Source organism: Pelodiscus sinensis, chromosome 12 (genome assembly GCF_052426305.1).
Source record: "Pelodiscus sinensis isolate ZL-2025 chromosome 12, ASM5242630v1, whole genome shotgun sequence".
NCBI lineage: Eukaryota > Metazoa > Chordata > Testudines > Trionychidae > Pelodiscus > Pelodiscus sinensis.
In genome coordinates this window covers 33,607,470-33,621,648 of record NC_143063.1, presented here as the reverse complement: position 1 = coordinate 33,621,648, position 14,179 = coordinate 33,607,470, and the positions used below count along the sequence as shown (strand labels likewise).

The 14,179-nt window shown below is 40.9% G+C and overlaps 1 protein-coding gene across 3 annotated transcripts in view; it reads right to left on the bottom strand.

The window, feature by feature from the left end:
• Window positions 1-7,806, bottom strand: part of CDH11 (cadherin 11) — a 116,909-nt gene extending 109,103 nt beyond the window's left edge. For 2 of the 3 annotated variants that reach the window (XM_075940035.2, XM_075940037.2), the window contains exon 1: window positions 7,375-7,806. The gene's annotated coding sequence lies outside the window, so the exon portion shown is untranslated. Of the gene's footprint in view, window positions 1-6,180; window positions 6,337-7,374 lie in introns of those variants that run through there. The other variant, XM_075940036.2, reaches the window with a different exon arrangement.
• Window positions 7,807-14,179: the final 6,373 nt, after the last annotated feature.

The following is a 14,179-nucleotide window of genomic DNA, read 5'->3' as shown; positions in this document are numbered from 1 at the left end:
AAGATTTCAATCTCAGACTAATTATCCTGGAACTAATAATAGTTTAAACCACTTTTGCACCATAATGATTTTTTTAAATTGATACTACCATTTTAACATGTAATTCTAGACTAATTTCACAAAAATCCAATTATTTTGTTTTTCTTTCAAGTCCACATATAAAATTAAATTAGTGAATGAAAAAAGGGGAAGGGGCTAAAATATTATTTATTCATTAGGGTCAACCACAAACTTTTAAATAATTACTTTAAATCAAGTCAGGATGATCATTTAAACATTTATGACAACACATGCCTATATTAACAAAACAGTTTTGCATTCATGGAGATTGGGTTTAGTTTCCTGATTCAAATAGAGCTATCATTTCTGGTTTACTCTCAACTATGACTCATTCTTGGCAGAATGTTATACATTCATGCAATTAACTATTTAAGTTAACCACTGAGACACAATAAGTTTCTGGATTTTTATCTTATTTGAAAGTTGACACTAGTAGCTTCACTGGGGAAAAATTACATTTGAACAAGTGTTCTGGAGCATGAATGTATGCAGAAATTCAAAAGCAAACAAATCATACTTGCAAGTAGGTACTGCGCAAAATGTATGACCATTGAAGTGCAATACATTTGAAGCATCTCTTCAACAGACCAGAAGGCTCAGGAGGAAGGTAATAGAATAAGGCACCTTTTTTTAATCTGGTCCAATTTGGCAATGACTGGAGATGCTTGACACTGCATCTGAAATGCTTTCCGTCTAGTTCCAGGCAAATATAATATCTGTATGATAAAATCCCAATTGGTATCCCATAGTTGACAGTTTTATTGGGAAGACCCACAGTTCTCTGTGTACAGAGGATGATGTAATCTCTTGGGCCGTGTCCAGACTCAGGGGTTTTTTCGGGAAAAGTAGTCTTTTCCCGAAAAAACTTCCCCTGCGTCCAGACTCAAGCCGCGTTCTTTCGAAATTATTTCGAAAGAACGCGGCTTTTCTTTCGATGGCGGTAAACCTCATTTCACGAGGAAGAACGCCTTCTTTCGAAAGTTCCTCTTTTGAAAGAAAGCGTTCTTCAATGTAAAGAGGCTGTCTTCGAAAGAGAGCATCCAGACTCGCTGGGTGCTCTCTTTTTCGAAAAAGCGGATTTTTCTTTCGAAAGATCCACCTGCAGTCTAGATGCGATCTTTCGAAAGAGGCTCTTTCGAAAGATGCTTTCGAAAGAGCCTCTTTCGAAAGAAGCCTGCAGTCTAGACATAGCCTTGGGGTATGTCCACAGGACAGCGGAAGACTGAAGCTGCCACTGGAGATCTTCCAGGGTTCAACTTAGCAGTCTAGTTAAGGCAGCTCATTCGAACTGAGAGGGGCACTCCAGTTGATGCTGGTAACCCTGTTTTCACGAGGAGTAAGGGAAGTCGAAGGAAGAGTGTTTTTCCTTCAACTTCCTGCAATATAGACAGCATCAAAAGCCAAGTTAAGGTACTTCAACTTCAGATATGCAATTAACATAGCTAAAGCTGTATATCTTAATTCAACTGTATCCTGAAGTGATAGTCTTGGAGGTAGTCAGTGCTATTCTAGGGACAAGCTGAGGCATGCTTGTGTAGGAGCCTGAGGAAACATGCATTGTCTTTGCTGTACATGTATGGTGGATAAATGGAACTGAGTTCTTAGTGCTGTCAAACTGTCACCTTGCACAAAAGTTAAAATTCAGCAAATTGTATGTTGTTAACTTTCATTCTTTCTGTATGTTTTCCTAGCTTTGGAGCCATGTGGCCCCTGCATCCCATTGGCATCAATGGCTTTGAGCTCTGCCACTGATTTCACTGAGAGCCAATATGGTCTCTTATTTGTCCACCACCATGAAATCTCAAATGCATTTACATCTTAGATATATTGATGTTTTCTACACTTGAGTTCATTCTATTTTAAATACATCAGCAGGAGAGCTGTTCAATGTTGTTTGCTTTACAAGAAATATTAATTAATCTCTAATGAGTTGCATAGATAATTCATAATGTTGCTACTATATATCTGTCAATTGTGATGTGTTTTATTTTTGGTGATGAGCTACTAAGTCATCATTATAACAATAATTTATTCTTGAAAATGTACCATAGTGTATGACTAGAAGTATTTTGAAAAACCCTGCATCCTCTTTTTTTTACCCTTCATTTAATTCTTGCTCCTATAATCCATTTTCATTGATTTCTACTACTTCAACTCAGTATCCATTCCAATACAATTAAGAACTTTGATGAATTCTTCTGCTGATTCAGAAGGGAGAGGATTCTTGTTCATTGCAAAAGTTTGAAACAACAAAGTAGCATTTGCTTAAGACAGCATTTTACAACTGAAGAGCGAAATTATGGCTCCTAGAGGCAGCTGAGCACTGTGGGGCCTGGAGGTTCAGAAACCACTGCGCTGCGCTGCCAGTTACAGCAGAAAGCATTATGTCTTTGTCACACAGAGGAAGGGTTAGAGCCTACTTCCACAAAGGTGCCAGAAGCAGTCCTGGCTGTTCCCACATGATATCAGCCTCTGTATGTTAGCTGGCTTGCAAACTGAGACTGCAGATGAAACAACCACACCTAGACATTCCCTTGTGGGCTTTTGAGCTCCACTGGCAGCATTAACCATCCATCCACTTTGACCTCAGCTAAGAGCATTATGGATGCTTTCTGCATTGGTACACCGCGGATGGGGAAGGAAAGGGACTTCTGATCCCCAGTATGTCTGTGCAGGGGCAATCATTTTTTTCTCTTAAAATATATAGCAGCTCTCCCTGATCATTATGTGCTACTATGCAATAACATATATGATTTATATTTGGAATTAACTTATTAATATGATATAATGAGACCTTGTAACTATCACTAAGCTATATCCATGACAATTTCTGGTGTTATAATCACATGATGAAATGTCTTTGTCATCTAAACTTCAGATCATAGATCTGAATTTCAGCCCAAATAGAGACAAACACTGAAATCAGAAATGTTATGCACTGTACTTAGTACAAATTGATTTTCAATTTCATGCACCAATAATTAACAATTTAAAATCAATACTTTGTTATATGCCATTTCTGTATCTATTAGTAATGGCTTATTTTCAAGTATCAGTTATATATGCTTTTGAATTCTGTAAGCCAAAGTGTTAGCATAATGATAACTACAATACTTTGGACCAAATACTGTTCTCAGTTACCCAAATGTAAACTCAGAAGAACTCAATATAAGAGTCTTATTTGGCCCTCTGAATATTAAATGAATGCCTGTTTCTTACCTAAATTGTCTTTCAATCTTATGTGATTATTCAAATATTATCAGTAATTTTTATCATATTACTTTTTTCCTCTCTCTGTCTCCCTATATTTGCGTCCTTTCTTGTAGCATGAATTGATGCTCTTTTTGAAAGATGGAGAAAGATAGCAAATCCCTTAAAAATCATTGCTGCTGGCAGAACTGATACTGTTTATTTTACACCTAGACTCCAGCTGTGTCACTCCTCAGACAATCTAAAGTTACATGATTTCCAAACTTTGTAGTGAACTCTAAGGTGGTAATATGATGCTGAAGGTAACATGATCCACTGACTAGAAAGATGTTAATCCTGACAAACTGCCTGAGCATTAGCCTGAACCACAGCTAGATTGAATTCTGTCTCCCCTGAGAGGGCCTGCAACGCTGGTAGTAACAAAACGTCTTTTCATGGTGCCCGGAGAAGCAGATGGGCCACGAGAAGTGATTTACAGAAGTGCATCAGTGCCCTCTAGTGCTCACAAGGATAATGCCTTTGAAAGAATAATTACCAAATTTAGAGTGTCCCAAATTTTCAGCTACCGTTACTCATGAAAGAAACAGATTTACAGCTATTGTTTCTGTACTATCACAGTGATTCCAGAGGCATTAAACTATATAAGGTTCAGTTTAGTAAATCTGGAGAAATTTGCAGAGAATGCCTTCTTGATTCATACTTCTTTAACTTAACCCTCCCACACAATTACTAAGTAGCTCCAGAGACCTGTTGATCAGTTTGTTAAGCAATAACAAATATTAGTACTGTAAAAATGATTTCCAAAATTTGAGATCTTTCATTTGAATCAATTGCCTGAATTATAAATATATCAAATAGAGTCTTATAACCATACAGTAATCTTTCAATGGCTTCAAACTATTTACACCCAACACAAAAACAGCGTTGCGAGATAGTAATCTTGTGTATGCAGGATTTTGAAATTAAATATTTTGGAACTCCCTGATCTTAAACAATATAATTAAAATGCACAATTAAAGTCCTCCTGTATCTCTCCACCCCATGTCACTGGGATAATTTTAACAATAGACCCTTGATACATTCAATATTGTTCACCTTATTAGTAGTACCACTGACAAAATATGAAAGCAGAGAATAAGTCAGACAATGAAATAAGATGACAATTCTTAACTATAAAATGAACACCACTTAAACCACATGCATCAAGGCCAGATCCAAATCCCATTTGAAGTCAGTTGAAATCCTTCCATTTACTTCAGTGGGCTTTGAACTGGGCCTAAGAAAAGGACCATGAAAACCAGTATCTTTAAAAAAAAAAAGGTCATGTTATTAGAAATCACCTATGGAGTCTGAGCTCTACAAATGAATACCAAGACTTTGCCAGCAACAAATATATTTTTATAGGTATGCTGCTTAATGGTTTCAGGTAAAACAAATCTAGATGAAAATATTATTTCTTGCGAACTAACATCTGATGGTAAAACATCTGATTCACAAAATGGATTCAAATAATTTTAATAGAGACACACTAAGCAAAAAAGAAAAATAATTTCTAAAGCAGTTTGGAATGGCATTATATTTCTATCAAACATTGCTCAATATCTGAATTACAAAGAACACGTTTTTAAGAATACTGTAATAAAAAAATATATCCTGCTGAGTCTCATTATTTGTTTAAATTGTCTGTATAAAATGTAGCTCCAAAGCTAATCCAATTCAAAAGTTCATAAATATATTCTGAACTGAATGAAAGGCAATGCTTCCAACTTTATTAAAATGCTATGATAATTGCACTTGAACTCACATAACACATAAAAATTGTGTGTTTTATCAGAAATATCATGAAATTCTTTCTTACTCTTATAATTGCTCCAAATGTGCTGTGCAGCAGAAATGATTTCATTTTATCATCTACTCCCTGAATTGACCTTTTTCTAAAAGGTGTTTATTTAGAAATTGCCCATCCTAAATTATAATTACTTACATCTATTAACACAGTTTATAGTAATTGTTTTTGTATTAATGATCTAGCCCAGATAGTCATGATTTTTACAGACAATACTTCTATAAGCAGATTTTGTGTATATCAGTAAAGTTTAAGCTGTCACAAGAGGTCTACAAATAGCATATTCCAATCACAAGTATGTCTTCATTCAGCCTTCAATATTTCAATCAGAAACTCCTAATGATAAGGTGATATGTAACTTATTTTCCTATAGATGTCTATGTTCCTTTGTCAGATCTGTAATCCTTTGTTTTGTAACTTTATTTTTTTTGTTGTTCTCCTGCAACAGCAAGGGAAACTGCTTTGAAAGTCCAATCAGAAAGTTCTCTGTTTTCTGGGGTTTAACGTGTAGAGAAATGTGGTAGAGGAAAAAAGAGAACGTGAAATAAAGGTATGAAGCTTTGTTATTTTGCTCTAGGTTGTATTATTCTCTCTCTTTACTGTTCTTTACTGCTTATCTCTCAACATCACCAATTGTACTGATGTTGTGCTATACAATTTTTGCTCATAAGAAAATATCTACATTTCCATATAAAAAAATGCAAAGATCTCCCATGTCATCAACTTATGTTTCAAATCCCAGTAGAAAAGAACTTGATCTATTCCCATATAAAATTAACTATTGCAGAAACCCCTAATAAAATACAAAATATATTTACTGACATTTCATCTGAAGTAGACAAAACATGATATTTACCTGGGAAAACACATTTGGAAATATAGCAAGCATTCAAACATTGCCTACTTTCTCAGACATGTCTGAGGATCTTTTCTTAAAAATTATTTAATTCTTTTTGCATCCAATACTATTATTAAATAATTATAAACATTTGATTTCTTAATAGAGATGTGATGGACTGTGAACTTATATCATCCACACAAATCAACAGGAAGAAAGTCCTTACCAATGAGTTACAAGCCATTGGAATGTGAAAAACGAATGGACCTTCCCCAAATTAAAGGCCATTTTCTGAATTAGTGACTCCTGTTGCTAAAGAGAATCCTTTGTCGTAGATACTTCGGTAGGTAAATACTGTATTACATAGATACACAGTGCCCTTTTTAGCAGCGGTACAAAGAGGATTCCCCGGTATATGCCAACTGGCTTATTTCAGTCCTACCCTGGCCAAATTACTATTTTTAGGAGTGTCGATAATACATGAGCGTATCTATGAAAGGTAAAGTCATTTGTGTAACTATGATGTCAGACTGCAATATGTGCTCTTGCCAGGATTCCACAGGAAGCGATTTTATTCTAAAAGTTAATGGTTTTTATGTGGACGTGCAGCCTTAAAGCTTCGCCTAGTTTACCTTCATTGAGACTGTGATCACCCAGACCTCCCAAAACAGAATGTTTTTTTTAACTAACCCAGTCTAGGGATAGAGACCATCTTAGTAGCCTGTGAATACTGCTGCATGAATTTTAAAGCAAGCAAAAAATCAAAGTCTTGCTCGCCCCCCACCCTCCCGCTTCCCAGTCTGCAGAAGGCATCTTTCATTTCATGCCCTCCTATTTTCCCTTTTCTGCATATTCCTTTCAGGACTGGGAGCTACAATGGCAAGGGGAAGCTTTCCACTTAATAGCTGCTGACCGTTTTTTGAGCACGTACACACACACACACACACAAAGAACGACTAAATAAAATACTGAACCGCGCAGAGCTTGCTTTCCCCTGCTCACTTCGTCCCCTGTTGGAACCCCAAACCGCTCCAGTCGCGCTCCGCAGAGAACCCCGCCAGACCCGCTCCGAAGCTGGGCATCAGAGTTGCCAGAGGTGTCTGGCGCTTGTCCTCTTTGCACGGCGTCCCCGAGCCCCCAAACCAAAAGGGGCTGCGCGCCTCTGGGGGCTCGGCAGGACTCCCCACGGCGCAGATCCCCGGCAGCCCCCGCCACCCTTAGCCTGCGGCGGCTGTCAAGTTTCGAGCGCGCACCGAGGCATCCTCCCGGCACGGCTCCCTCGGCCGGCGGGCAGGGGAGCTGGAGGCAACGTCAATCTCCCATCACCTCGCAGCGCCTTCCCCGGCTGCAGCCCTCGCCGCGCCCCGTGCCCCCTCCCCGGACACCAGCAAGTCGCGTCTCAGCCGGCCCCGCGCCTTACCTGGGAGTCCGGCAGGGCGGGCGGCTCCCCTTGGCCACCTCCGCAGGAGGCAAGTCCCATTCACAACTAGCCACTGAGCGGACCCAGCGGCATCCTCCGCCTATTACACTCCACTGGCGGCGGCGGCGGAATGAGGCTCGGAGCTAGCGGCAGGAATGAGGCGCGGGAGGAAGGAGGGGAAGGGCGGAGGGAGGGAGGAAGAGCAAGGGGGAGCCGAGCGGGGTGAGAGGAAGGACTAGGCGAGAGGCTCCTGCTGCTGCCCTGGCTCTTCGCTTCCCCCCCCCTCCCCTTCCCCAGGGCGATGCCTCCCCCTGCCTGGGCGCCCTCCGAGACCCTCGCGGGGCTGGAGTCCAAGCCAAGCGGGGGCTGAGCAGGATCCGGGCTGCCCGGGAGCGCACAGAGCTGCCGGCACCCAGGGCTGCGGCTCGGCCCTCTGGGGCGCCCCCGCACCCCGCATGGGGGCGCTGGGACCTTGCTCCACCCCCACCACGGGCCACCCACGCGGCTGGGTGCGCGGCGGGGGCCAGCTAGCCCGCGGCTCCGTCTGCTGGGGTGGGAGCCCGGCCAGGAGAAGGGAGGACTCGTGGCTGCCGAAGCAGGGGACCTCGGGCTATGAGGGTGCCCGTTAGTGGGGGCAGTCCCGACTCAGCAGGGACACTCCCGCTGGTGGAGGGAACCCCAGAGCAGCAGGAGGCTCCCATTAGTGGGAGAGCGTCGTCCAAGCAGGGAGCCCCTCTGTGGGGGCAGCTGCAGTCCAGCCAGGGGCTTCCCGTCAGTGGGGGGGGGCTCTCCTGCCGCCCCCTCCCCAGCTAGGGCTAGTAGGAGAGTTTAGCGAAGCCAGGTGCCTGTGGTGCGGAACCGCCCCTGCAATTTGTCAAAGTTACACGTTTCCATAGAACGCTTCTCTAGCATTGGGCCATCTCAGGCCAGTCCCAGGTTGCTGAGGTGAGTGGCCGCCCCCCAGGCCCTCTGCTGAGGACGTTGCACAACCCCTACTCCAGTAGGTAAGGTGTATCTACAGACCAACTCCTCTGTCCCCTCCCCCGCCTTTGGTTGCCTGAGGACCAGAGTCAACACTTGCCCCGTAACCAGAGGCAGGGGCCATAGTTTCCATATCAGGCTCCAGACTCTTCTCACATCATAGACTCCCGGAAAAAAAGAGTGGCTCAGGATTACCCTTCCAAATGAAAGGCAGTGGGAGATGCCTTTCTACTCACAACCCCTTCATCCCCATCCACACTCAAGAACCTGTCCATGGCCCAAATCCTTCTTCTCCATCAACTTTAGAACCAGTGGTGACAGTCAAGAGCTGTCTGCTCCCTGGATTCCCAGACAATGCAGGGGGTAAAGCATCCCTGTTCCCTGTCACCTGTGATCCAGCAGCAGCAGATTATTTTGGAGTGGCTGGAGATTAGGTGCCCAGATATAAACACAGCCCAGACCTTTGGGTGGTCTATAAATTCCAAGAGTTTACTTTAGAATCTGGGTCGGAGCCATAAAGTTGAGATAACATGCCCATGCCTCAGTCAGTTCTTCCCAGCTACATTCATATTATTCCATGACCCTACCACCAAACCGTTAAGAACGTGACTCTTGTACTTTGTAGTTGCCAATAACTATACAGAATTTTTAAAACATGGCATAGGCAATGCCATTTCACACAGAACAAAACCTGGAAGAGGGAAGCCTGGTAAGCAGATGGACTAAAGCTCTGCAGGCAGGGAGGGACACAATGTTCATGAGCACAGCAGATTAAAGTTACAGGGAACTAATTTTACCACACAAGAGTGCCTGGGGCTCCCTGCTTTTTCCTTAAGATGTATAGAATTAGGTCCCTGGAGAATTAAAGGAAAAATCAGAAGCCCATTGTGAGTTAAAGATGCAATTCACAGTGCTATAAGGCCAGGGTTACCTTTGTGAATTGGGAACACAGTTTTTTTGGGGGGGATGAATATTTTGGGATATATATGGAATAAGATCATCTGGTATTGTGATAGTGCCTGAGAAACCCAATCCAGAATCAGAACAACATTGTTTAGACATTTTACAGCTAAATAACAAGGAAAATAATTTCTGCCATAAGATGTTTACAACCTAGGAGAGACAGGATACAACAAGTAAAAGAAAAAAAAGGATAAACATGATGAGGTGAGGTGTGAGGAATAAAACAAGCTAATAAAATATTACTTATTTCCTTTTTTGTTTTGATGGGAATGGTGTTTTCAGATAGCAGCTATTTGGTGAGGCAGAAATTTGTTCCATGAAAAAAGTGCTTTAGGGGAAAGTTTTAAAAGAATAAACTTGATGTCGGGAACTAAGTGAGACGGTGTTCTGAGGAGTGTGGGTGGGGGGAAAGTACTTCAAAGAACTTTGATGGGAATGTGCTTTTTGAGAGGAATTTGTCTTGGGAGTGGGAAAATGTGAAAAAATAGGATTTTTGTGAACATGGTTTTGAGGGAGGGAAGCAAGTTGCTTCTTGTGAGATTTTTCCCTATACAAGTAAAAGCTAAGTTATATGAAGTGTAGTCTACATACAGAGTAGTACACAACTTACTTTTTCTCATGAGTCTCATCCAACTCCTATTTAAATTAATGCGAGTCTACTAATGATTCATGCAAATCATTAGTAGAGGCCTGTAAATCCACAGATATCTACTCTATAGCCACAGGTATCCACATCTGTAGATGCAGAGACTTTTAGCTCATTTTTACAGATACAGATGTGGATACTTTAAATTCTCTGCAATTATGATATGGGAATAAGCAATTGTTTCCCTCTGAGTACAAACTTAGTGCCTAATAATAAATATCATTCTTGAATTGTCTCTAGTGGCAAATGAATTTCCTGATTGGCAAAAAAATGTTGTTCTGGTGTTGTCTCTTGTGGCAAATGAATTTCTGGATTGGCAAACAGAGAGTTGGCGAGTTTTCTCATGTTTTCTTCTCTTTTCCATTGCTGGTTTTGGGAGCTTAGGGAGAGAGATTATTGTTGTGATTCTACTTTTAACTGGTGGGATCAAATTTTTTCTGAATATAAAGCAAATGTGAAAGCAATTTCAAACTAATTAAGCATACACAGAAGACATATACAGACATCTACAGACACTCTGTAGTCTAAGAGCAGAGTGATTTATAATGTAAGGTTGCATTAATTCCCTTCAAGAGGCATGTTAACAAGTATGGCAACATTATATCTGATGTTTGGATTGAGTTTAGCCCATGGTTTCTGAGCTGAAATCTCCAAGATTGAAATTAATCCAACGCTTCTATTACATTTAGCTTTTGCAATCCTGTGGCTATTGCAGTTGTAGTTGGAGGGGTTCCATCCTGCAGGAAAAGTTAAGTTGAAATTCCCATCCACATCAATAGAGTGCCAAGCTTAGAGCTGTCCCTTGGGTATTCAATTGCATCAACAGTCAGCACCCAAACCACAAAACAAAATATGTTAGGTCAAATTCTGTTCTTGATGAGAAACTGAAGTTAGTGGGTTGCATGGGTATAGCTGATGGCAGAATAGAGCACTTTAGTATGAGTTACTATGTGGTGTATACTTCAGGAACAGCTCCTAATTACAGCTCCTAATCCCTTCTCTAGTCCAGCATTTTGTGGACCTGACCACTGGCAAAACAGAATTTGCCAGATCATGGGAAGTCATTATTATCTAGCAGCATTACCAACATTAGCAGTGGTTATTGGGCTCTTAGGAGATATTTAGGGGTAAATTAGAGCTAAATAACAGCACAGTACACCGAGAGCCGGGCTTGTTGGCTGTAAACAAACTTTTATGAGTCCATGGGAAAGTTGGCCACACCCATGATATGTAGACATCCAGCTAACTGAAATCATGCCGGATCACAGGATGTTGCCAGCCCAGAGAATGCTAAACTAAAGAGGTTCAACCTGTACTATGTCATCATTTCAGGAGATTTACTTTAGAAGTACCACATCTTGACATCTTTACTCAGGCAAACCTCTCACACAGGTTAATGGGATTTTTCCTATTTACGGATCTCAAGATTTGGCACAGAGCTACAGAACTCCTGTCCAGCCTAGACCAAGTACTAGAGGGAGCTGTGCAGGAAGCAAGGGAAGAAGAATCCTACAGGCCACAGAACTGTACCTACTGCACCAGCTTTATGTTTATAGTAGGTTCTTTTATATATCCCTGCAATTGGATAAGAGGATTCCTCAAATCATTTCCTCCCAACCCTATGACATACAGGGTTCTCTGTCATGCAATGATGCTCCATACACCAGTTCTGCTGTTTAAGGAATTTGCCTCCTCACCTATGGAAGCAGGGGAACGGATGGTAGGAATTGTGCATTGGAGCCTTTGCTGATTACATATACCACATTTAAGTAAAAGAAAAATGTGTCTAAAGATGACTTCATCATGAAAAAGTTAGGAGTGAAGAAGGAGCAATGTGTCTGTCATGAACATTGGACTTGATTCTGTTCCAATGATGTCAAAGACAAAGTGGCAATTGGAGATGAATAAAGCCATCTTGCATCTGTTAGAAACCTATTATCAAAATGTAATTAGTGTCAAATTTAAATAAAGGAAGTTTATGCATATTTTAAACACTAGTAAGTGTTATTTATTTGTGCATATGTTAGGAACACCTGTGATAACAGAGCTGCAAAATTTAAGATAAGGTGACTTTTTACATTGAGGGTTTAAATGTACAAAATCTGGAGTTGGTTAAAACTCTGAGGGTTGCATAGTAAGTTAACATAATTTATCATTTGCAAATAAATTAGCTGATTTGTTTTCTAAGCTTCTGAAAAGTTACATGCAGCTCTGCTAATTTAATAGTTGTTCCAGGAAAGTGAGTATTGCACTTCAGTTCATGAAACTTCCCCCACACATTAATGAAAACACATTTCAGAAGGATCTTTCTGATGGAGCTAAAACTTAAGGTGTGCTTCTAAGTTTAAAAAAAAAAAAAAAAAAAAGCTAAAACTGGACACTTGTTTTAGTCTGCTTGAAATGGTTTGATAGGAATTACTGACTGGTGAATTTCAAAAGATTTAGTTCAGATAAGCATTCCAAAATTCAAGAAGTTTATAATTATTCCTTATCCATTAGGAATCTTTGTGATTATTGCTTCATTAATAGGAAAGATTTGACTTCATTCCTCTTTTCCCCACCCTTCTTCTTTAGTTCGCAAGAGGTCACTTCTTCTCTATGACTTCCAGAAACCCTCTCTGTCCTTCTCAATTACTTATAACACTCTTGCATTTCCCTTTACACTTTCTGCTACAAAGTAGTAGTGGCATAAAAGCAACATAAACAGGGTTCCCAGATTGCTAGCAGAAGGAGTTGGGAAGAGCTTAAAATGGAAGAAGACAAGGAAGGGCCAAGAGAGAAGGCATTAAGAAGATGCATGAGACATTAGGACAGCAAAGCCAAGGATACCATTGACCAAAATTACATCTACAACTTCAGTCCAATATGGCTTCTGCTATAACAAAGCAGAATTTGGTCCAGTGAGAGAAACCAAAGAGCAGTTGGGATTGGAGAGGAGAGAAAAGTATTTCCATGAGCCAAGAGGAAGGAAATGGAAATAGCAACAGCTTCAGCAACACAATGAGGAGAAGAGAGGAGAGGAGAGCTTAGCGGGATACTCAGAAGAAGTGTGCATCATGGTGGGAGGGACAAGATGAGGACCTAATTCATTTACTACACAACTAAAGGTTGGCAGCCCTCAGCAAATATCCAGTAGTGCCCCCTCTACAGCCATCCTACAGTAGCAAGTACAGCTACAGTGCCTTATTTCAGGAAATGTAAACTTTAACTATGTGTTTTTGAGTGGGCGGGGGAAAGGGTCGAGCAAGGTAAAATAAATATAGGAAAGATTTCATCAAGGTGAAAAATCATTTCACTATACACAACTGGTATATATGCTATCACCATAACACAACTTGCAAATCTTGGGATTTCTCCATGGCCATAAGGGTGAAATGAGGGACCTTGAACACGAGGGTATTAAAACAGAAAAGAAAAGGCAAGACTTTATTTGTAAAAGGTGTGTAGGGGAGGATTAGGAAAAGGAGAAGAAAACAAACTTCTGATACCTTACTAGATATTTTAGAAATATCTAGTAAGATATCAGAAGGGGTCTGGCAGAGGGGACAGTTATTTTGCAGAATGACCACAAGGGGACAGCAAGGGGCCAGAGTTGGGGACTGCAACAGCTATAACCCCAATTGGGCAGCAAGGGGCAAGGATGGAGTAAGAGACAACTATCTACGATATATTTCAAAGAGTTTATGTGTCTGTTTGTCTGTGTGTCCAGCAAGGAGACATGCAACCCTCCTCCAATGGTGCCCACTGCAGCTTCAGTGCCCATGAACAGGTGCTTCTCACCTGGCTCCAAGCTGCTGCAGCCAAAGAAGGCTGGGGTTGTCCTCTCTCTCCTGCATCATGAACACCTTCATCCCCACCTTGATTCCAGAACAATAATTTAAATGAAGAAAGAGAAATCTTATTTGACTTAAGGACCCAAGCAACACTAAATAAACCTTCTAGTTTTCTTTATCAGATTTCCAGTCTGTATATTGTAATAGTTTACTTTGTGATATACCTATTGGATTCTGCACAAGTGTCTTTTTGTAAATATGAAAATTGTAATGATGAATACGGACATGCAACAGGTACTCCAAAAAGTGAATTGCAGCTCTACCCCAAATGGCACCCTACAATAAACAGCTTGCATATGTTTTCATTCTGGCACATCAGTGACTAGCAAAATGTGTTTTCATTCCCTCCAGTGCATCACATTAGTGAAAAATTCTCCAAATC